We start from the raw sequence: 23,359 nt of genomic DNA on the forward strand, positions 1-23,359 counted from the left end.
CAGATATTTTGATGATTCCCATAAAATCCTTGTCAAGGCAAGGCCTTCCACCACCACCCTCACCTCTCCCCACCCCGCCCCACCCTGTCCCCTCAGGTCACACCAGGTTTCTGGCTGTCCCGCTTTCATTTGACTTTCTTCCTTGGAGCCTTTGTATTGGCTTCTTCCTCTTCCTGGAATGAGATTTTCCCTTTGTCCTCTTTGTAAATTCCTGCTCACCTCCTCAAGGGCTGTGAAACCTTGTCATAGAAAGAGCAAGTGGGAACAGAGGAGGGTGACAGTGTGAAACTGTAAGGCTCTTCCTTCAAATCAGTAAAGTGAGGGGAGACCTGGGCAAATGCCTGACAAGGAGTGTGGGTCCAGTGGGGTTGGTGGGAGGCCAAGGGGCCGAGTGAAGAAGCTGCAGGGCAGGATTTGTGGAGGGTTTGTCTGGGGATGATGAACCCTAATGGGATGTGAGGCCTGAGCACAGGCATTCAGTGGGCTGTGCTTTCAGAAGAGACTAGAGGGGGAGTTCCTGTTGCGGCTCAGCGGTAACAAACCCAACTAGTGTCCATGAGATAGCAGGTTCCATCCCTGGCCTCACTCATTGGGCTAAGGATCTGGTGTTGCCCTGAACTGTGGTGTAGGTCTCAGACCTGGCTCGGATCCTGCATTGCTCTGGCTGTGGTATAGGCTGGCAGCTGCAGCTCCAATTCAACCCCTAGCTTGGGAACTTCCATATGCCATAGGTGTGGCCTTGGGGAAAAAAAAAAAAAAAGAAAGAAAGAAGAGGCTGGAAGGTAGAGAGTGGAGAACTGGGGAGGATGGACTATGAACACCAGGGAGTCAGGGTGAGGTTACAGCATCTCTCAGGGGCTTGCAAGCAGAGCAATTTCAGCTGGAAACCTAGGCACTCTGACAACCATTCCCAGGAAACTACAAAGAGAAAAGGAGTGAGTGAGAGCTCAGCCTCTGGTAAGGAAAGTAACTAAGGGAAATACTAAGAAAGACAAAATGCCCTATGAGTATGGGCTTAGAGCAGCCAGAGATAGGGAGAGAGGTGGGCAAGCCCAAGGAGAGACTCTACACCAGGCAGTAGACCGGCAGCTGCAGCTCCAATTCAATCCCTAGCCTGGGAACCTCCCTATACCACAGGTGTGACTCTAAAGAAAGAAAATAAAATAAAAAATAAACAACTAAATTAAAAAAATCACCATTTACCTTTTCATTTTAAAAGTTATAAAAGTATTTGTACTATTTAAAGTTACACAAATTGTATTTTATTTAATAAATGCATATTTTTAAAAATTTAAAAAACAACAACAAAAAAAGCCTCTACACCAGGCAGTGGAAGTCCCACCCACTGTGTGCCTAGAATCACCACACTGCCAAAGGAGAGTTTCCTGGCTTCGAAATTGGTCTCCTGGATATGCTGTGCTCCAGGGCAGACAGGCTGGGTGATTGGTGGGTACCACTAGGAAAGGGCAGGGGTCAGGTGAAAAAGCCTGGGGCTCAGCCTTTGCAAGAGAAGCATCCATGGCTAATATTTCAGGTGGTACCAGCAATGAGCCAGAAGTCCTGAGAACTCAGAGGCACCTTCCGGGTGGGGGGCTGCCCCCAAGCAGCTCTTCAGCACAGCTCCCTTTGAGGCTCCCACAGACAATCTTTCTCAAGTATTCATTCAGTACTTGCCCGGGGGGTGTCTACTGCATGTTGGGCACTTTGCTAAGAGACGTAATGGCAAGTAAAGCACCATCTGCCCCGTCTGTGGTCTCATGGGAGAGGTGGACACACACACACAAGCCAGCCTCACGTATGCTCTGGCAGACCAGGGCAATGCAGCTTGTGGAGGCGCAGTGGGCGGGGCCTCGCTTGTGGAGATGCAGTGGGCGGGGCCAGATTTGGGCTGTTGGGAAGGCTTCTTAGCAAAAATAACTCCAGCCGATTGGGGTCCCTCAGAGAATGACCTTCCCTGAGCACACATGTCCCCGGATGGGGTGGATAGCTCTCCTCTGCAGAAGAAGCCTCGGGCTAACAGGCTGGACTTGCAGGTAAAGGAGGAGACTATGAAACTAAGAGTGATCGCTTTCTTCCTCCTGGTTGTTCTGACCCAGACAGTCAAATTCCTGCATAGCTACACCTTGGAAGTAATGCATGTGCACATTCTAAGCCAGGGATAGAAGCTCCGCCTGATAGAATCCGTGCTCACCCTTTTGTTGCTGACTTGTGTATTAGCTCTTAGCTGAAGGTCAGCATTTTTTGATACCATCTTCTATGCTGAACTCTTCCTCCTCCCTTTAACTCCTTTAAGGATCTCAAATCTTCCCAGCAGCCTTATTCAATATTTATATGTTCTGGATGCAGTGAGGCTGCTTTGATCTGCAGTGAGTTAGGACTGGAGATCATCAGAGCTTGGCCCTCAGCAGCTTTCTCTTGGCTGCTGTTCCCCAAGCGTGCCCCTCCCCCAGGGGTCCCCGAGAGCCCTGCAGGGTGAAAACACTCAGTCTTTGCTGCCACTGGGCACAAGTAGAGTTCTGCCAACCACCTTCAGAGAGTGCTGCCATTTTCTTATTTAAAGCCCAGAGATTAACACTTCTTCTTTTTTTTTTTTTTTTTCCCAATTTTTAGGGCCAAATGTGTGGCATATGGAAGTTCCCAGGCTAGGGGTAGAATTGGAGCTGCAGTTGCCAGCCTAGGCCATAGCCAGAGCAAAGCCAGATCCAAATCACGTCTGTGACCTACACTGCAGCTCACAGAAACACCAGATCTTTAACCCACTGAGTGAGGCTGGGGATTGAACCTGCATCCTCAGAGATGCTAGTCGGGTTCTTAACCCACTGAGCTGCAATGGCAACTCCAAGTCTTTTTTTTTTTTTTTTTTTTTTTTATTGTGACCTGTTAGCAGAAGCAAGAGTCAGTAAAACTTCAATGGGCAGCCTACTGCAGTAGGGCCAGCACATGCAGGAAAGAGCATATGGGCTGGAATTGCTCTTTTTTCCCTTGCAACTTCGAGTTCTTGAGGCCAGGCCGCCTGTTTTCTTTTCATCCAAGGAATCAGTGAAATGGCAGAACCTGTGTGTGCGATTTGTCCTCTCCCACAGGCATGCACCTCCACCAGGATGCTAGGTAATGAAAGCACCTTTGGACTTGCTGCCTGGACCTTCAGTGAGATCCTGTCTCATTGGCCATTTCAGACATCCATACTGATTCACCTCTAGCACAGAGTGTCCCAGGTAATACTAACACTAAGTCCATTACTGTTGTTACAAAAAGAACGCTACTACCCAGGCTGCATCCAGGCAGCACCCTTCTAGGCCAGCTAGCTGTAGGACAGTATCAGCAACTGGGCCTCCTAGAAGGATGGGAGACTTTTGGCCACTGAATGGCCTGTCTCTCCATATTGGAGAAGTAACAGGGTAACATCACAAGTATGAGTCAGAGGATCCTTTTGTAGTTCATGAGCATGACAGTTGGGTGTTCACGTGGTTGTGTGACATGTGCCTCCTGCAAATCTTGTTACAACACTGGCACATTACCCGTCTGATGTTTAAAAAAAAGAAAAAAGTATGGGTCAGAGTTGGTAAATATAGCATAGCTATATTTACTTTCTCCCTCTCTTATGCAGACAGCACTACTAATCAATCATAATATTTGTTCCTTCTGAAAATATGTACCATCCTGGGAGCCATAGTTGCTGACACAGATCCTCAAGCTGCAGGGAAAGTGAAGGCAGACAGGAACAGTGATCTCCTTTCCTGGAAAGGTTAAGGTTTATAGCTAACAAAATCTCCAAGGGTCCTTGGCTGACGTTTTTATAATTAGGAGTTCAGGGCAATTCATTTTTTCTCATGGGGAGAAAAGCATTGAGCTGCTGGTTCATCGAGCAAATCTTGGCAGGCAAGAGCCTGGAGGGGCCTCCTTTCCAAGGAAGAGACCAGGAAGTAACAAACCTTGTCGGGTCCCAGAGGACTTGAGAACAGCTGGCAGCATTGCCTACATCCTGCAGGGTACAGATAACCAAGTATTTCCCACAACCCAACGGGGGCATGGAAGGAGCTGAGAAAAACAGGACCTGAGAGGTAGAGGGTCCCCCAAACTGGTTGTGGATGCTACCCTCAGAACAGATGCCCAAAGTAGATATTCAGGTGAGTTATAGAAAAATAAAGAATTTTTTTTTTTTGTCTTTTTGCCTCTTAGGGCCGCACCCACGGCATATGGAGGTTCCCAGGCTAGGGATCCAATTGGAACTGCAGCTGCCAGCCTATGCCCCAGCCACAGCAATGTGGGATCTGAGCCACATTTGCAATCTACACCACAGCTCATGGCAACACTGGATCCTTAACCCACTGAAGGAGGCCAGGGATCCAACCCACGTCCTCATGGATGCTAGTTGGGTTCACTAACCCCGAGCCACGATGGGAACCCCCAAAATAAAGAATTTTAGACTACCGGCACCTTTAAGCTCCTATCCTTAGAACTCAGCTAATTTAAGGATGAGTTTGTCAAGCCCTTGTTCTCCAGGGCCCACAGTTTATCTAGGGGATAGAAAAGCAAATGAGCCATTAGGATGTGACACCCTCAGTGGAAAGGGGTAGTAAATGATATGAAAGCTCCTTGTAACATATACCACTACTATATATAAAACAGTTAACCAACAAGGACCTACTGTATAGCACAGGGAACTATACTGAATATTTTATAACCTACAGGGAAAAGAATCTGAAAAAGAACATATATCTATATATATATCTATATATATCAAAGATATATATATCTATATATCTATATATATCACTTTGCAATACATCTGAACCTAGCACAATATTCTAACTCAACTATACTTCAATTAAGGAAAAAAGGAAAGTTCCTTGTACAGAAAACCGTTTTATGAGACTCCTCCCATCTCCTGTCTCACCTTTGGGATGTGTATTGGTTATCAATTGCTGTGTACCAAATTACCTCAAAACTTAATAGCTTAAAACAATAAACATTTATTAATCTAAGGTGCCAATGGGTTAGGAATTTGGGAATGGCTTGACTGAGTGGTTCTGGCTCAGAGTCTCTCAGGCAGTTGTAGTCAAAACATTGTCAGGGCTGTGGTCCCTTGGAGGTTTGATTGGGGTGGCTCTTTCAGAGGACTGTCAAATGCTGCTTGTGGGCAGGAGGCCTCAGTTCCTCACCATGTGGGCATCTCCCTTGGGCTACTTGAGTGTCCTTACAACATGGGAACCGGTTTCCCCCAGAATAACTGATCTGAGAGAAAGAACAAGAATGAAACCACCTTCTGGTCATAAGAAGCAACTTGCTAAATTCAGGCCATAATCTAGGGGAGAGAATTAATCGCTAGCTCTGAGAGGGAGGAGTATCCCATAATTTGCAGACAATTTATTTTTTTTATTAATTAAAAAAATTTTTTTCCATTATAGTTGGTTTACAGTGTTCTGTCAATTTTCTACTGCACAGCAAAGTGACCTAGCCACACACACACACACACACACACACACACACACATGCACACGCGCACACACACACACACACACACACATATACACTTTCTTTTTCTCATATTATCCTCCATCACGTTTCATTACAAGTAACTGGATATAGTTCCCAATGCTATACAGCAGGATCTCATTGCTTATCCACTCCAAATGCAATAGTTTTCATCTATTAACCCCAAGATCCCAGTCCATTTCCCCCCGCATCCTCCCTGCGTTGGTGGCAACCACAAGTCTGTTCTCCAAGTCCATGCATTTCTTTTTGGCGGAAAGGTTCATTTGTGCCGTATTTTAGATCCCCCCCCTTTTTTTTTTGGACTTTTTCCTTTTCTAGGGCCACTTCCCTTGGCATATGGAGGTTCCCAGGCTAGGGGTCTAATTGGAGCTGTAGACCCCAGCCTACACCACAGCCACAGCAACGCAGGATCTGAGCTGTGTCTTTGACCTACACCACAGCTCATGGCAACACTGGATCCTTAACCCACTCAGTGAGGCCAGGGATCAAACCTGCAACCTCATGGTTCCTAGGCGGATTCGTTAACCACTGTGCCACTACAGGAACTCCTAGATTCCAGATATAAATGATATCATATGGTATTTGTCTTCCTCTTTTTGACTTACTTCACTTAGTATGCGTGTCTCTAGTTCCATCCATGTTGCTGCAAATGACATATGTTGTTCTTTTTTATGGCTGAGTAGTATTTGTGGACTTATTTTAAAATCACCAAATGCTGTGAAGGAAGTTGGATTCCCTGAACTGCCTCCATTGTCCTGATCCCCCAAATGTGATAGATTATTTTGAACCTAGTGATAATAGCATGTGGAAGGTCCACTTGACAAGACTGGAATCGGGAATCAGCCACGGTCAGGAAAGATTAGGGGTCTAAGTATAAGAGCACAGTCAAAACCGTGTCACTCCTGAGGTGGGGCTCTCGGGGGACCAGCACAAGGAGGAAAGTAGGAGCCAAGGGTAAGCATCGTTAGCCAAAGTCTGAGCAGTCTCTTTATTAGGCAGGATGATCAAGGAGGGATGGGGCAGGGCCTAAGAGACGGCAGCATCAGGAGGTCTGGCCCAGGCCCTGGCACAGAGCTGGACTGCCTAGCAGGCACCTTAAACAGGAGCTTAGAGACCTAGCCCAGCAGAACTGAAACAGGTCCAGTGTCAGTGAGAGGTGAACCAAAATTTTGCAGTCCAAACATGCCAAGCAGGGTTATCATAATTTCAATACTTGTATTAGGTTTGTGTTTTAAGAGTCAGTATATTTTTTGATTTGGAACATATGATGGGGGTAGGGGATTGAGGAAAGGTCTCATAAAGCCGAATTGACCAATGGACCTATCACAGTATACTGATCGACTGTTCACGGGCAGGGCCCCCACTGACTGGGCTGTGCAGCTGGTGACTACCACAAAGAATCTGGCATGAGGGGCAGGTGGAGACTGAAATCCAGCCTGTGTGCTGTCCACCAGGCCTGGCATCATGGTGCAGGGAGGAGCCAACCTGCAGGAAAGCTCACACTTTTGTTATTCCTAGTTTCTGCTAGTTGCTGCCTCTGCCAGTGAGCTAGAGAGAGTTGAAATATGAATGACTTTGACCCTTGGGGAGGCCCCAAGGGCTAGGATGGTGCCCTGGAGTGCCCAGGGCAGATCCCTTCTGCTGGCAGCAGCCTTGCCCGGTGTCCATCTCAAATCAAGAGAGAGTGAGGAGTTTCTGTTGGGACTCAGTGGTAATAAACCAGACTAGCATCCATGAGATGTGGGTTCAATCCCTGGCCTCTCTCAGTGGGTGAAGGATCTGGCGTTTCCATGAGCTGTGATGCAGGTCACAGAAGCAGCTCAGACCTGGTGTTGCTGTGGCTGTGGCACAGGCTGGCAGCTACAGTTCCGATTTGATCCCTAACCTGGGAATTTTCATATGCCTCAGGTGCAGCCCTAATAAAAAGGCCAGAGGGAGAGAGAGAAGAAAATGAATGCCTGAATCCAACCCTAACCAGGCAGCTAACCAGTCAATAAGCATCAATATCAGACCATGCGCAGGGCTGTGCATATCCAGTTGAGGTTTCCTTATAGGTCCCCTGCTTGATAATTGATCCCCAGTACGGGTGGCACAGAGTTCCAGAGCTAATCAAGGAGGCATAGAAGCAAGGCCAGAGAGAAGCAAGGGAACAGGTAGCCGACACACGGGACTTGTTCTCCTGGCCCACTGGAAGGCAGCCTGCCTGGAAAGCAGAGGTGGCCTGTCTTTCCAGAGCTTTGCAGGTTGGCTACTGGTGGCAGTGTGTTTATGGGGCTCCAGCCCCTCCCCTCTCCAGCCACATAGAAGGGCTGTGTGGGGGCCTCCTCTGAAATGCTCCCCCTCAGAAGAGCTCCATTCTGGTTGGAGGGGCTGTGAGTTGGTCCAAAGCAGCGTACAGATGAGGGATAGGAGGTTAGATCTCGCCTGTAAAAAAGCTTGACCCTGATAGAGGTTGCACTGCCCAGATTCATGTGCCCATAGGTTTGGAGTCTGGGATCTGTGGACTGAGCCCCACTGCTGGAAGAGACAGTTGGGACCTGACTGACAGCTTCATCTTGCAACGCCCCTGTCTCTCAGGACCTGCTCATAAAGAAGCCTGGAATCTTCTCTTGTCTTTTGGCAACTATCCAGCTCACTCAGGCATGACTTAGTACAAAAATAGGGTTTGACTTTAAAAACACTCCAAGACAGGCTTTGCACTGAATTATTGAATGGTGCGATGTTTGTCTGCCCGGGCCCAAGCCTTTCTCCTCTGCAACTCCCTGGCCTGACAAGTTATTTTAAATATGCAGCAACTCACGGTCCTGTGCTCACCCGGCCCAGTGCTGAGCAAGATTCCAGCCATGCTTGAGCAGCTGCCAAGACACCCAGGGCACCAGGCCTCGTTGCTGGGTCACAGGGACTACAGATTTGGGCAACAGATATCTTGATGATCTCCAAGCTCTTGTTCTGAAGGAAGCAAATCTTAACACATCTAAACCCAAAATCTGTCATTAACCCCAAAGCAGCTTCTCTACCTGTTTTCTCTACCTTCCTGAAGGTACCACCATCTACCCAGCCACCCAAGCTCAGGTGGCTCCATCCTTAATTCCTGTGGCCTCCTCACTCTGCAGCATGGGATCCGTCTCCAGACTTTGTCCATTGAGCCTCTAAAATATTTCTCAAATATACCCACTCCTCACCATTCTTCCTACTCCCAACGGGGGGTCATTGTCATCTCTCCTCTGGACTCCTAATTAGTCCTTCTGGTCAAGTTCTCTTTCTCCAATCCTTTGACAACAACAATCTAATTCTATTACTGTCCAACCTTCGTGGGTTCTTCTTCATTTGAAGGTAAATTCTAAACTCTTTAGCATGGTAAAGAGAGCTCACTTCTATTATGAGTTCTGCCATTTGCAATTCAGCCTATAAAATGAGAATAATCACAATAGTGAGGATTAAATGACATAATGTATGTGAGTGACATGGATCAGTACCTGGTGTCTCACAAGTACCAGAAACACGTTTACAATCATTGCTGCTATTCACACTCTGCTCCCTCCTCCCTTTCCATCGCCCGACCAGAGGATCATATCCTGTGTAACCACACACACATCCCCTAAACGTGTCCTACCATCTTAGATGTTTGCGCCTTTACAGACAACAGTCTCCTGCCTGGAATGACCTTCATCTCCTACTCTAGCTAATGAATTGCTTCATTCTTTTCTTTTCGTTTTCTTTCTCTTTTTTTTTTTTTTTGTTAGGGCCGCACCTGCAGCTTATGGAGGTTCCCGGGCTAGGGGTCGAATTGGAGCTACAGCTGTCGGCCTACACCACAGCTGCAACATGCCAGACCTGAGCTGCATCTGCAACCTACACCGAAGCCTCTGGCAATGCTGGATCTTTAACCCACTGAGTGAGGCCAGGGATCAAACATGCATCCTCATGGATACTAGTTGGGTTCTCAACCGGCTGAGCCACAATGGGAACTCCAAATTGCTACTCATTCTTAAAGGCCCATTTCAAATATTACCTTACTTAAGATGACCCTAATGCTCCCATCTTTGCATTTTCAGAAGCTTTTGACTCTCTTATAGCCTGTTGCCTTGAAATATTTGAAGTATTTGTTCCCAGCTGTTCCTCCCTCATTGTACAGTGAACACTCTTATTAGAGAAAATGCATTCATTCTAACATTTATTCCATAACGGGCATATGGCATCTTTCATGAGCCAGGCACTGTGCTGGGCAGCATAGGCAGAAAGATGTGTTAGACGCCATTCACATTCATCAGCCTGCTTACTTGCAGACAACAACATCTACTTTAACTAGTTTAAACACAGAGGTTTATTACAGAAAATTAAGTAGCTCACAGAATCTTGGGAAGGGTCAGGGCCAGGCAACAGCAATGCGATTGGGAAGAATGACCAATGACACCAAGGCAATGTCCTCGTGGGAACGTCATCACTACAGCCACCTTGTGCTCGGGGCTGGAGCCTAAAACCCCAGAAGAACCAGATGTCAGATATCAGCACCAAGGTTGCTGGAAGATCCAGTTTTCATTGTTGGCTTCTATAGTCTTATGCACGTGTATCTGCCTGATGGAACTTAGGTCACATTCCTACACCCCAGCTGTAAGGGAGTCTTGTAAATGCAGTTTTTAGCTTTCCGGCTCAAACAGGAAAGCAAGCTCTAAAGGGTTTGGAATGGGTGTTAAGCGAGCCACATTACAACCTCCCGGCACTTAAAGAACTCCAGCTTAGGGTGAAGGTCAGACAAGCAAACATCGTTAGAGTATTATCCATGTAGTACAGGGGCAGTGGTGAGAGCCAGAGGCACAGTCCCCAAGCCAGGCGAGAAGGCTTTGTATGGAAAACGAAATTATCTATGCCAAGTCTTCAAAGCTGCATGTTACCCTGACGGCACTGAGTAGTCTTCGAATGACTTAAAACATGGTTATATTTTAGTTCTAGAAAGGTCCACCTGGCTGGAAAGGGGTAAGGCTAGAGAGAGAAAAGCCAGCAAGGAGCACACTGCAGTCACCTGAGTGAGATGATGATGACCTGAAACAAAAAGGTGGCAGTAGGACTAGAGAAGGACAGAGACAAGGAATATTTTATCCTCAGTGACAGACGGACCATGGGGATGAAGGGGATTGAGGCCTGGAAGTCAATGGCCAGGTCTTGGTTTGGGTGACTGGGTAGATTGCGATATGCATCACCAAGAGGAGGTGCACCAGGGAAGGTGTAAATTTGTAGGGAAAGACAATGGGTCCCTTCGCACATGTGCTATGGAACAGTTTTCACCACAGTGCTAGTGAACCATCCGAGTGGGGATGTTGAGTAAGCAGTTAGATTATCCAGGTCTGGTACTTAGGAGGGGGTTTGGGCTGTATAGCAGCCATCCGTTGCTATTTCTGGCCATCCTCCCTGTCTTGTTTTGGGGTGAACCACTTTTTGCAAAACCGTGTGGTTGTGAGGACCTGACCCCTTCGTGAACAGATATTTACCCAGGCTGTTCAAGCACAGCCCACCACCCACAACTACAGAGATTGGTTCAGGTGGGGTCCCATGACCCAAACTGGGCTCCTTAATGGGAAGCTTACCCAGGCTTCTGCTGGACCCAACAGAGAGGAGGTCTGTTTCCGTGAAGTTGACAAGTTGATAAATGAAAGCCTAGAGTGTCCTGGGGTCGTTTCTCCATCTGATATCTAGGACTGAATATCAAAGTGCAGGATGTTACCAGGAGGCTGACAAGCTAAAGAAGAGGGGAAGTGAGTCATGCAGAGTGATGTAACTGTGTCTCTTGCACCAACAGTAACAACTGCATACGGTAAGCACTCAATATGCATTTAATGAGTAAGGAAGTGAATGAAGCCTTTTTTAAAGCATGTGCTTATAATAGGATATGATACTACAACTATATCATATCACTTAAAAATTCATACCTCAGGAGTTCCCGTTGTGGCTCAGTGGTTGATGAATCCGACTGGGAACCATGAGGTTGCCGGTTCGATCCCTGGCCTTGCTCAGTGGGTTAAGGATCCCGTGTTGCCGTGAGCTGTGGTGTAGGTGACAGACGCGGCTCAGATCCTGCGTTGCTGTGGCTCTGGTGTAGGCCAGTGGCTACAGCTCCGATTCGACCCCTAGCCTGGGAACCTCCATGTGCCGTGGGAGCGGCCTTAGAAAAGGCAAAAAGACAAAAAAAATAAATAAATAAAAATTCATACCTTAAGACTTAAAAATAGTCATCACAGTGGATCTAGTGGATATGCAGAAATTTCCAAACAGATTCCAGGTTTTTGGATAAGGTGGGGGCTGGGGAGAGGATTACGCTGGACATGTTACATTGTTTTGCACAGCCATTCCCCTTGAATGACTGAAGACATAGCTGCATAATATTACACATATCACAACACAAAATACCATGTGTACCCAATTAGATCACCAATTCCTTTCCTTCAAATGGTTGGTGTTATAAAAATAATCACAGTGTAACAGCAGGACTCACTTTCAAAGTCTGAGAGACTGGTTTTCTAGGGGCTGGCACAGCAAGACAGCAGGTTTGATTAAATTGCACAATTGACAAAGGCAGCATAAATTATATTGCCAGTTTAATTAAGTAGGGATCCAACATATAAAAAGATATGTAATAGATTTTGCTTAACATCATGTACCACAATTAATCCATAACTTTTGTTTTGCATTTATGCTACTGCACAGAACTGAAAATCTATCCACGATTCTCCATTTTGCTCCTTTCTTTGGCTAAGAAAGGGTGCAAAAAATCAGGGGAGCAATGCATTCACTTGACCTCTCATTTTCTTTCCACTTCTCCACCTATTCCAGGAACCAACATGTGTCCTGAGCTTTAATGAAACAAATTACCCACAGGGCATTAGCAATGCTTTCCCTCAAAACTGGGAAGTGTGGTTGGAATTTGTCTTGGACTGTTGGGGAATGCAGAGAGAATTATGCTAAAGAGAAAGGAAAAGAGAAGAGAAAAATGAACAGGCAGGGTTTCGGCCAGAAAAGAACGGTTTGCACATTCCTCCTTCCTAAGCTGTAACAATAAACAAGCCAGGCAGGAAGACACGACTCCCCTCTCCCGCGTATCTGTCTTTTCCTTTGCCGGGTGCCTCCTAGATCCTGCCCTGGAATCTGGCTGTGCTTTCCGTGGCAGGACCACACCCCTCCCCAGTCCCCTCCACACCCCAGCCTGACCGAGGGAGTGTGTATGGACTGAGTGAAGGCTTGAGCTAAATGGAAGCATTTCCTCCATCAGGAGATGGGGAAACACCGCAACAGACACGCGCACACACACACTCTCTCTCTCTCCCTCCCTCCTTCTCCCTCCCTCCCTCTCTCTCTCTCTGTCTCTCTCTCTCTGTCTCTCTCTCTCTCTCTCTCTCACACACACAAGCAACCATGCAATGTTCTAATCCCTTGGGCAATTCAGCCAGGCTACCCCAGGGGAGACTTCCAGGGGCAGGCACTTGGGAAGAGAAGGGTGTTCAGGGGCAGCAGGCGATTTTTGCTGAACAGATGCCATCCCTCCTACTCCCCCACCTCCTTTGGGAGCCTGTCTATCTTCCTTCCTCCTCGCAGACACCCTCTTTGTTCACACCATCCTCCAGCCATCTCACAGGTCCCTTCCTCTTCTTGGAGAGAAAACAGTGTGTTATCTGATAGTGACCTTCCTAAGACAACAGGCAGGAAGGAGGTAGGAAAACGTGTGTTAGGAGGGACTGGGCTCTCAGGAAGTCACAGAACAGGTGCTCATGTACCATTCGTTGAATGACCGATACACAGCAAAGTATCAAGATAATTCGTAGAACCAAAAGAGCTTTGAACGCAACACGGAAAAAAAATCAGTTTCTTCTTTCCCCTCTGTCCTATCCTACTCTACCCTCCCACTGGCCTCTCTGGATTTTGGTCCCCTCTCCTCCCCACCCTAGAAACTGTGGACCTAAGGATGCTACTTTAACCTGGCGAAGCCCCCAAATGATAAAAATCAACCATGTATCTGGATGAGTGGAGGGGCTGGTATCATAGGCAAGAATTCCTACAATATGTCAAGGTCTGGAGAGCTCTGCTGCATCAGACATCACAGAAACCCTCCTTCCAAGACTAACATCCCTAAATTGTCTGATTCTTTTGGGTGGACTCAGACTGGAGCCAGCTATTAGTGCTAAAATGAAAATAAAATAAAATGAATGATATCACTTTCATCTCTGAGCACCTATTATGTGTCAAGTACTTCCTAAATTTTTTATTCAGTTGTAAGATAACTGGTTCTACCTCCCTACTCCACGCTAAGTGTCAGGAAGATGAAGGGACTTGTCAGAAAGACGGAACGCCGGCATAGGCGGGATTTGAACGCAGATCTGTCTGCTCCTCCAGTGCATACTGAGAACCTCCTGGGAGAGGAGAGCAGCTTCCCAGCATTTACTTTCAACAAATGGGCCCTATTTCACTACTGCATTGAGAGTTCCAGCCTGATCATTGTTCCTGCAGACCAGCTTTGCTCTTAAGAGAATCCCATTTTGCCTGTTACAGAGATAGCTGTCCCCACAGAAAACCCTGGTGACCCATTAAAATATTCTCATGCAAACGGCCTATGGCCAGACCAATAGGAACCAAGATGAGAACGCAGACACCAGCCTCTGGTGATTTAAGGATCTGTTGGCTTCACAGCCTAGTGAGGCTGGTACAGGTACAAATGCTATTAAGGCAAAGCCACAGAAATAACAGGCCAAATTAAGCTTTAATCTCCGAGCCATTGTAAGGATAATGAGTGCACTTTATAATAATTGCCGGAAGTGAAAGCAGGGGAGAAAACATTGGAAAAGGCCTCAGCTTCATTTGCAAACCAGGAATTGTAGTGCCAGCCAAGCCTCTGAGCTCACAGAGAGTTAGGATAAAAATGCCTCACAGTTCAGGAGGTGGGAATAGATTTAGAAATGGGCCTGTGTTACCAGTGGGTCTGCCAGCCTTGGGCTCATTACTGGCTGTGACCATGATGCCCACAAGAACCCTGCCCCACCCCGAGGCAGGTTCTCCTGCACATTTCCCCTTAAGGCTGGGAATCCAGCTCACTTACATAACAAGCTTCAAGGCAAGACTCATCTCCAAGCTGGAGGAACTCTGGGCTATTCCCATTTCTGTGGCTTTCAGGGCAGGCACTCCCAGTTTCCTGTGAATTTGGTGAAGCAGCTGACCACGTCTGCCAAGTCTCTTTTATCTGGGTGTGTTTGACTCATCATTGTTCAGCACCCTCAGTAGGGCGCATTCACCCCCACACGGGGTTGTCGAGGCTCAGGGAGCTGAGCCCCAAAGGGGCAGTGACTGGGTGCAGCTCCCAGCTGTTTCGTCCTTTTGGCTTTTGCCTGTCCAGCTCGGATAATGGGATATCTGCCGGCAGAACCCGTGAGGAAGCAAGTAGAGAGGGCCCAGGGAAGACTTAAAAGTTAGACCTGCTGTGAACTTTGTGCACAAGTATTTGTTTTCGGATCTCTGGGGTGTATTGTATATCTAGGAGTGGAATTGCCAGGTCATATGATATGATTCCATTTACATGAAATATCCAGAAAAGATACATAAGGACAGAAAGCAGACTGGTGGTTGCCACGGGCTGGGGTGGGGGTGGGGAGAGGAATGGTGAGTGACTTCTTAACGGTACAGGGAGGGTTCGTTTTGGGGGTGATTGAAAATGAGAACGTCACAGAGGTGGAAGCTGTGAAGCATCATGAATGTGCTGAATGCCACCGAACTATACATTTTAAAATAGTTGATTTGATGTTGTGCGAATTTCACTTCAATAATACACATATATATTTAAGTTAGGGCCTCAGTGACCTGACACCTGCCTTCCCAGGGAAATGCAATAAGAAATCAAAGCACCTGACAGCATAAGGGACCCAGACAGCTTAGTTCCAGGACAGTTGTATTTTGTGGGGAGGAGGAGGTGGACTGGAAGTTTCAGAATCATCTTTATTCACAAAAATCTTTATTCTGTTAATAATGCCATACGCTCTCCTCAAAATACAGTAAATCCTTTAAATCTCTTCCATGAACAGTATCCTCATTCCTGGGTACAAGTTTCTATACTGTATGTATTATGTTCTTCAAAGTTCAGAACCACTGCTCCGGACGGAAAAAAAGGGCCAGTTTATTGCAGATGGTAAAATTGCTGAGAGTAAATCTTAAAAGTTCTTATTACATACAGGAATTATATGTGGGGGGATGGATGTTAACTAGACTTATTGTGAGAATCACTTCACAATATATACAAATATCAAATTATTATGCTGTATACTTGAAACTAAATGTTATATTATGTTACCTATGCCTCAATAAACAAACAAACAAAAAGCATTCGAGGGACACAGCAGAACACAGAGACACAGGAAAATATACCATATTTTCTAATAAGATGATTCAATGTCATTTTTCTTTCTCCTATCAACAGTATGCTGATCTTCCTCACGGTACATATATACGATATTACTCAGCCGTAAAAAGAATGTAATAATGCCACTTGCATCAACGTGGAGGGACCTAGAATTACCATACTAGGTGAAGTCAGACAAATAACATATGACATCACTTATGGGTGGAATGTAACAAAAACAACAAAAATTATACAAAAGAACCTACAAAATAGACTCAAAGATTTTTTAAATGAAATTGGTGGGGGATAAATCAGGGGGTTGGGATCGACACACACACACCACTGTAAATAAAACAGATAACAAGGACCTACTGTGTAGCACAGGGTAATCTACGCGATATTATCTAATAACGTAGATGAGAAAAGAATCTGAAAAGGAATAAATATATGCGTATGTATAACTGATTTACTTTGCTCTACACCTGAAACTAACACACCTTTCTGAGTCAGGTATACTCCAAAAAACCTATTTAAAAAAATTATAAATGACCAAACCTAAAAAATAAAAAAAGATGCTGATCTTCTTAAGTTGATTTTTAAGTTCCGCATGATGTCAATAAAAGAGGAGCATAGGAAATTTTGGAAATTTGTAAGGTTTAGTCTCGTTCCGTGTCCATATTAAATCTCTGTCATACAACTCGAAAACATGTTAATGGATTTATTTGTTGCCGAGGAAATCAAATGATAGGATGTCACTTCATTTGGGGAAGGCTTGACAGAGGTTGTGTCTGTTGAAAGATACTTTTAGGGAGTTCCCATCAGAACCAAATCTGACTAGTATCCATGAGGACACAGGATCAATCCCTGGCTTCACTCAGTGGTTTAAGGATCTGGCGTTGCCGTGAGCTGTGGTGTAGGTCACAGACCTGGCTCGGATCCCGTGTTGCTGTGGCTGTGGTGTAGGCCAGTGGCTACAGCTCCGATTCGTCCCCTGGCCTGGGAACCTCCATATGTGTGGGTGTGGTCCTTAAAACACACACACACACACACACAGAGATACTTAAAAAAAAAATAATAAAGGTAAAATCATGACTCTCATACAACTATAAAATGATCACATGTCGAAGATTTTATGTAACTCATTAATTATCAAGGGAACCAGGAGGTATCACAAAAGAAAATTCAAAGAGAACTCAAAGTCTCACACGTTTCTGGTTAGATGAGGAATGCTAAAATGAATTGAAAGATGGATGCAAAACTAATATCCACAGAGAGATTATCAGTTTCATTCCAGTGGACATGATTTGCATTCCTATGGCTACAGCTTTTTACCATTAGTTTCATGCAAGCAAACATCTACCTCTACAGAGTTGTACAACAGCCTCTTCCAAGACAAAGACAAATGGCTGAGCTGGCCAGGATAACCACTAAATTTCAAAAATCTTTCACAATTTTTTCCTACACTTCCTTTTTTTTTTTTTAGGGCCGCATGTGCAGCATTTGGAAGCTCCCAGGCTAGGGGTCGAATCAGAGCTGTAGCCGCTGACCTATGCCAACACCAAATCCAAGCTGCATCTGCAACCTACACTGCAGCTCATGGCAACACCGGATCCTTTACCCACTGAGTGAGGCCAGGGATCGAACCCGCATCCTCATGAATACTAGTCAGGTTCGTTACCGCTGAGCCACAATGGGAACTTGTTTCCTATATTTCTAAATCTGGGTGTGCTTTAAATGCCTGACATAAGACCCCAAGGTATTGACCAGGCTCTCTCTCCTTCTAGCCCCTTAGGAGGGGCAATGTTCCTCCAGGGAGAAGAAAATTCCTGATCAGCCTGCAGACTGGAAAGATCTCTCCCATTTCCCTGCACTGGACAGTCAGCACACAGGGACAGGAGTTCTTAGGAACAAATGGTTTCCCTGTGAGAGGCCCAAAGTGTCCAAAAACAAAGGTAAAAGATGGCTGAAACAATCCCCCTTGTCAGTAAAATGTCAAGCCCATCCCTCCTGTTTCTTCACACCCCCTGGTTCATGGTCTTTTTCTGGTTACTCGGTGTTTGCTTTCCTGGATCTTCCTTGCATGTTGGGAGAACAGGATTAGCTGCGACCCTCACGCTGCAATCTCTGTGTTCTCTTGCACTGGTGCTGCCCTTCTCAGTCCAACTCAGCCTGGCTGGCACTTCTGGAGCCCTCGCTGGGCCGAAACCATTCCTCTATTCCTGCCATTTCTCCTATTCAAGTGTCCCCCCTCTACGAATCCCACTGAGCTAGCTCCTGGCTGGGGTCAACTTGTAATCAGCAGTTTGCAAGAAAGAGAACGATACTACAGCCCCAATATGAGTTTCATATCTGTGTTAAAAGTCAGCTTTTCTCTGAGCTGGAAACTTTGGAATCTGGATGCAGACCAGAGAGAGAGGGCGCAAGCATGGGGCCGAGCACAGAACATAGAGCATCCCTACTCCCACCCTTGAGAAGACTGCGTCTAGGTTGGGAAGGTGAGACATTCTGTGTTAATCAGGATTCTCCATAGACATAGAACCAGTAGGATGTGAAATGAGACAGAGAGGACGAGGAAGAAAGAAAGGAAGAGGGAGAGGGAAAGGAAGAGAATGTGATTATGGATGCTTGGCATGTCTACAATCTGCAGGATGGTCTGGCAGCCTGGATACCCAGGGATGAGCTGGTGTTGCAGTTCAAGTCCAAAGGGCTCCTGCTGCAGAATTCACCCTTGCTCAGGGGAGGTCAGCTTTTTGCTCCACTCAGACCTTCCTCTGATTGCGTGAAGCTCACCCGCATTGTGAAGGTCAATCTGCTTTACTCAGAGTCCACTCATTTAAATGTAAAGTTCATCTAAAAACATCCTCACAGAAACATCCTAGAATAATATTTGACCAAATATCTGGGCACTTTGGCCAGCCACATTGACACGTGAAATTAACCATCACGCATTTGCAGGTCCATAGCCTGGGTCTTAGGAGCCAGTGGGTGGGGTAATCCAGAGGCTGAAGACTCTGCCAAAGAACAAAAACCGGGAGCTGGGGGAAAGGGAAGGGGAATATGGCTTCAGAGCAGCCAAACAGTAGGAGGTTGGGGAAAAGTCCAGCCTTATTGTACCCTGTCCCTCTCTCTAAATACCCTCCCCCTCTTCCCTGGGGAAGCCTTGCAATCTGTTTTACCTCCATGCTTATTATGGAATTTCTATTGAGCTCCTAAAGTGAGCCTAGTCAGCTCATCTTGCCTTGCTCACCCAGACTTCTCTTATGGGGACCCAGTAAGGAGCCTGGGAAATCTGGGTTTCCTTCTCTTTATTCCTCAGATGCCCTGTGACTCCTCTTCCCAGGTTCACCATTTACCTCCTGCTTGCAGGGGTGAGTGTTGGGATGGGGCAGCAGCCCACTGTGATGACACAGAGGGAGAAGCCCAGCCCCACTGGAGTCAGTGGTTTCTCTTTATCTCTGTTTGGGGCTTTGGGCCCTGGGCAGTAGGTGGAATAGTACCTCCCCCCAAAGATATGGCCATACTAGTTCCTGGAGCCGATGAATATGGCCTCATGTGGGAAAGGGGTCTTTTCTAGTGTAATTAAATTTAGGATTTTGAGATGAGGGCATCCTGTGTATCTAGGTAGGCTCTAAATCCAATAGCACGTTTCCTTGAAAGAGAAAGTTAGGGGGACATTGGAGACAGAGAGGAAGGCCTTGTGACAACAGAGGCAGTCAGAAGCCAAGGAGCACCTGGGACCACCAAAATCTAGAAGAGGCAAAAGAGGACCCCCCTCCCCTGCCAGAGCCTTCAGATATCTATTTCAAGTCTCAGGCTTCTAGAATTGGGAGCCAATTAGTTCTGTTGTTTTAAGCCACTAGGTTTATAATAATTTGTTTACAGCAGATCCACAAAACTAGTATCCTTTGTTAGTGGCCCTAGAAGCTGTCTCAGGCACTATGCATCCAAATGATAACAGAAATACTCTCCAGCGGCCTAAGGGGTAGCAAATGAAGGGTCCCTGCTACACAGACACTATAATGATGCTCACTCTTGTGTGCATTCATCCCCCCCTGAGATCTTTACTGAGTGCCAACCACAAGCCCCAGGCTTTGGGTTAGGTGCTGATTATACAAGGATGGTGGGTGGAATCATCCTGGGGAGAGTGCCACTTCAAAGCTGATTGTCACCAATGTCTCTGGGTCCAGGCCACCCTTTATTGACCAACAAACCATCCCAGGCTAAGCTGTGCCGTGTGTAGGACTCCACCCAGGAGCTAGTTCTGTCCAGAACCCTTCCTTCCTGGACCCCTGTTGAGCCTGGCCGGTCTTGCTCCAGTTTGCTGCTACTTTGATCCAGCTGCATCCCCCTCTCCTGGCTCCCTGCCAGCATCACTCATCTAATCCCCAGAGCCTGTTTCCAGTCCAAACCCTTTCTTTCCTGGCCCGCCTGGCAATTAAGTCCCTTGTGGGAGTTGAGATTAAGAGTTCCAGCATGGGGTCACGCTGCCTGAGTTTGAGCCCCTGACCTCACCACTGACCAGCTGAATAATCTTAGGAAAGTATTTACTATTTGCTAACCTCAATTTCCTTGTCTATAAAATGGGGCTGATGTGCCTGTCTTATAAGGCTGCTGAATGGATTAAATAAGATAGTGTCTTGTTCCCAGGTGATGCTCAATAAATAGCAGATGTTATTATTTTTGCAGAACTTGTTCCCCTTCTGTCCCTCATCCGGGGGCCTGAGGTCCCTCAGGTCTAACCTGGGAAGTTTTGTTTGTTGAATATAGCCAGGAAGGCATCTTTCAGAGTGTGTGAGGGCAACTGGCCTTGAGCCGGCTGAACAGAACAACAGATGAGAGAATGACCTGGAAGATCACGCATCACAGAGAGAGGAAATGGGCTTCAGCCTGACTCAACACTGTGCTTACCCCGATTTGCAAAGGGAGGAAGTGGCCACAGCAAGGAGGGAGGTCGGGATCCATAAATCACCACTTCTTCACACTCATTACCACACTGTTACACACCTGGGGAACCATTAGAGCTGGGCTTGTGCTATGCAGCAGCCCCTTCATAGTAACTGCTCCTCCAGTATGTCAAAGGAGATGGAAAGAGTGCCAGTGGACTTTCAGGTGCTCTGAGTCTTAAGTTTTACATTCATTAAAAATGGCACTCAGTACTCAAATATTTGTATGCACATGTTTACAGCAGCACTGTTCACAATAACAGCCCAAAGGCAGAAACAACTCAAATGTCCATCAATGACTGCATGGATAAACAAAGTGTGGTACATCCATACAATGAAATATTATTCAGTCATAAAAATGACTGAAGCACTGCTACATGTTACAGCCTAGACAAACCTTGAAAAACATTATGCTAAGTAAAAGAAGCTAGACACCAAAAGTCACATAGTGTATGATTCCATTCATATGAAATATCCAAAATAAGTAAATCCATAGAGACAAAAGAAGATTCATGGTTGTCAGGGGCTGGGAGAGGGGAGAATGAGAAATAAATGCTTAGTGGGTAAGAGGTTTCCTTTTGGGGTGATGAAAATGTTTTGGAATTAAATAGTTGCACACAACAAGGTGTATGTACTGAGTGACATTGAGTGGTTTGCTTTAAAATGGTTAATTTCATGTTATGTAAGTTCACCTCAGTTTTTTTTTTTTAAATTGATGCTTAACCCTCCACCACGAAAGAATTCAGAATCTGAAAACCATTGATTCTACCAGCTCTTGCCCAAGTCTGGTTCTAGGATCTTTGCTTAATTGCTATACCAAGGAAGAGAAAGATGCTGAAAATTTGGAGCCAGTGCAATGACTCATCCTTTCATGGGGATTATGTTGAAAAGAGCCAACCAAAAAGTCAGGTCAGATCATCTGCAAAAGATGTATTTGACTTCAAAGGAAATTTGTTCTAAGTTATGTTATCTTTCTTGCATTCAATTAAAGTTTCCATTCCAGAAATATTAGTGTTTTTTTAATACCTCCCCCACACCAACTGTAGGATCTCACAGCAGCTTTCTGGATTTGCAGCAAAACCCACATTCCTTCAGAACATGGTTGGCCAAAGTCTTGAATATCCCTGCCTGACATATGGAGAGAAAATGGCTCCTCCCACTGCTGTACCCATTCTCTAAAAGGTCTTCCCCCGAGAAGATCTTCTTGGTAACAATTATGCAAAGGTGCGGTTAAGGTAAGGTTACATTTCTTTTTTTGTGGCATATGGAGGTTCCCAGGCTAGGGGTTGAATCAGAGCAGCAGTTGCCAGCCTACACCATAGCCACAGCAATGTGGCATCTGAGCCATGTCTGTGACCTACACCACAACTCATGGCAATGCTGAGTTGAGGCCAGGGATTGAACTGGAATCCTCAGGGATACTATGTCAGACTCTTAACCCACTGAGCCCCAGTGGGAACTTCAAAGGTTACATTTCTATGTCTGATAGAACAAATGCTAGAATCTACAATGGTCCCTAGGAGCAATGGCACCCCTATACTCTCAAATGGAATCCTTCCTCTCATTCATCACACAATGTAGGCACTCCAGGGCTGGTATGGCAGTTTATCAGTCTTGGGCATCTAGACTCCTTCCACATTGTTTATCTGCTAATCCTAGGATGTTGCCCTTATCCACACAGTCCAAAATGGCTCCACACCACATCTACACACAAGTCTTCAGGGGAAAGCAAAAGAGGAGCAGTGGAGGATAAACTTGTTTCCTTTTAGGACATGACCTGGAAACTTCACACATCACTTCTGCTGATACCCCATTAGCCAGAATCTAGTGACACTGTCACAACCTAGCTGCAAGGGAGGCTGGCTGAGTGCCCAGCTTTAACTCCTGTTACCATAGGAAAGGGGGGAGAATGAACATAGAGAAGTACCACAAGGACTCAGTCCTAAACCAACTTAGCATCCCTTCTCCCTCCCCAGGACCCTCAGTCTCTCACTGTCATTCAAAGCAGAGTCCACACCCCATCTCTGAGACTTTACTCATGCTCTTCCCTAACACAGAATATTTCATCCACTTCACACCTGTTTTGACTTTACCATCTCCTCAAGTTTCACCTCCTCCCCAATCCTTCCCTGACAACCCCAGCCCACACTGACTTCCCAGAGAATCCCCTGATCTTTGTGTTCACACGCTGTCCCATACAGCTAAGTCTTAGTTTCAGAGCTAGACAATAGTTTTCTTGAGAACAAGTTCCATATTGTATATTTTTCTGGTATCCTCTATGGTCTCTTGCTCAATGCCATGCACAAATATGTGTTTAACAACTGTGCTCTGGAATGAATTGAATTAAATTAAAATGACATGGTGAATAATTTAGGACAATATTCTTATTTCCCTTTAATTATGGTATTTTTTTTACCCTAGTGTTCTGCATAATTAAAATCATTATAAATAAATAAACACACATGCACACCCATACATTCACAATTCAAGAAACAAGTTTTATTCTTATTAGTTTTCTCATTCAATTGTTTACTGGGCAACTTGGCATCAA

At 46.0% G+C, this 23,359-nt stretch overlaps 1 long non-coding RNA gene across 2 annotated transcripts in view; it reads left to right on the plus strand.

Moving 5' to 3' along the window:
• The window catches only part of LOC102160303, a 134,228-nt gene that overhangs the window by 107,110 nt on the left and 3,759 nt on the right, over positions 1-23,359 (plus strand). The window contains exons 2-3 of one of the 2 annotated variants that reach the window (XR_002343180.1): positions 17,650-17,817; positions 21,884-22,043. This is a non-coding gene — a long non-coding RNA (uncharacterized LOC102160303). The remainder of the gene's footprint in view (positions 1-17,649; positions 17,818-21,883; positions 22,044-23,359) is intronic. The other variant, XR_002343181.1, reaches the window with a different exon arrangement.

The sequence above is a fragment of the Sus scrofa genome, chromosome 4, assembly GCF_000003025.6.
Source record: "Sus scrofa isolate TJ Tabasco breed Duroc chromosome 4, Sscrofa11.1, whole genome shotgun sequence".
Classification (NCBI taxonomy): domain Eukaryota; kingdom Metazoa; phylum Chordata; class Mammalia; order Artiodactyla; family Suidae; genus Sus; species Sus scrofa.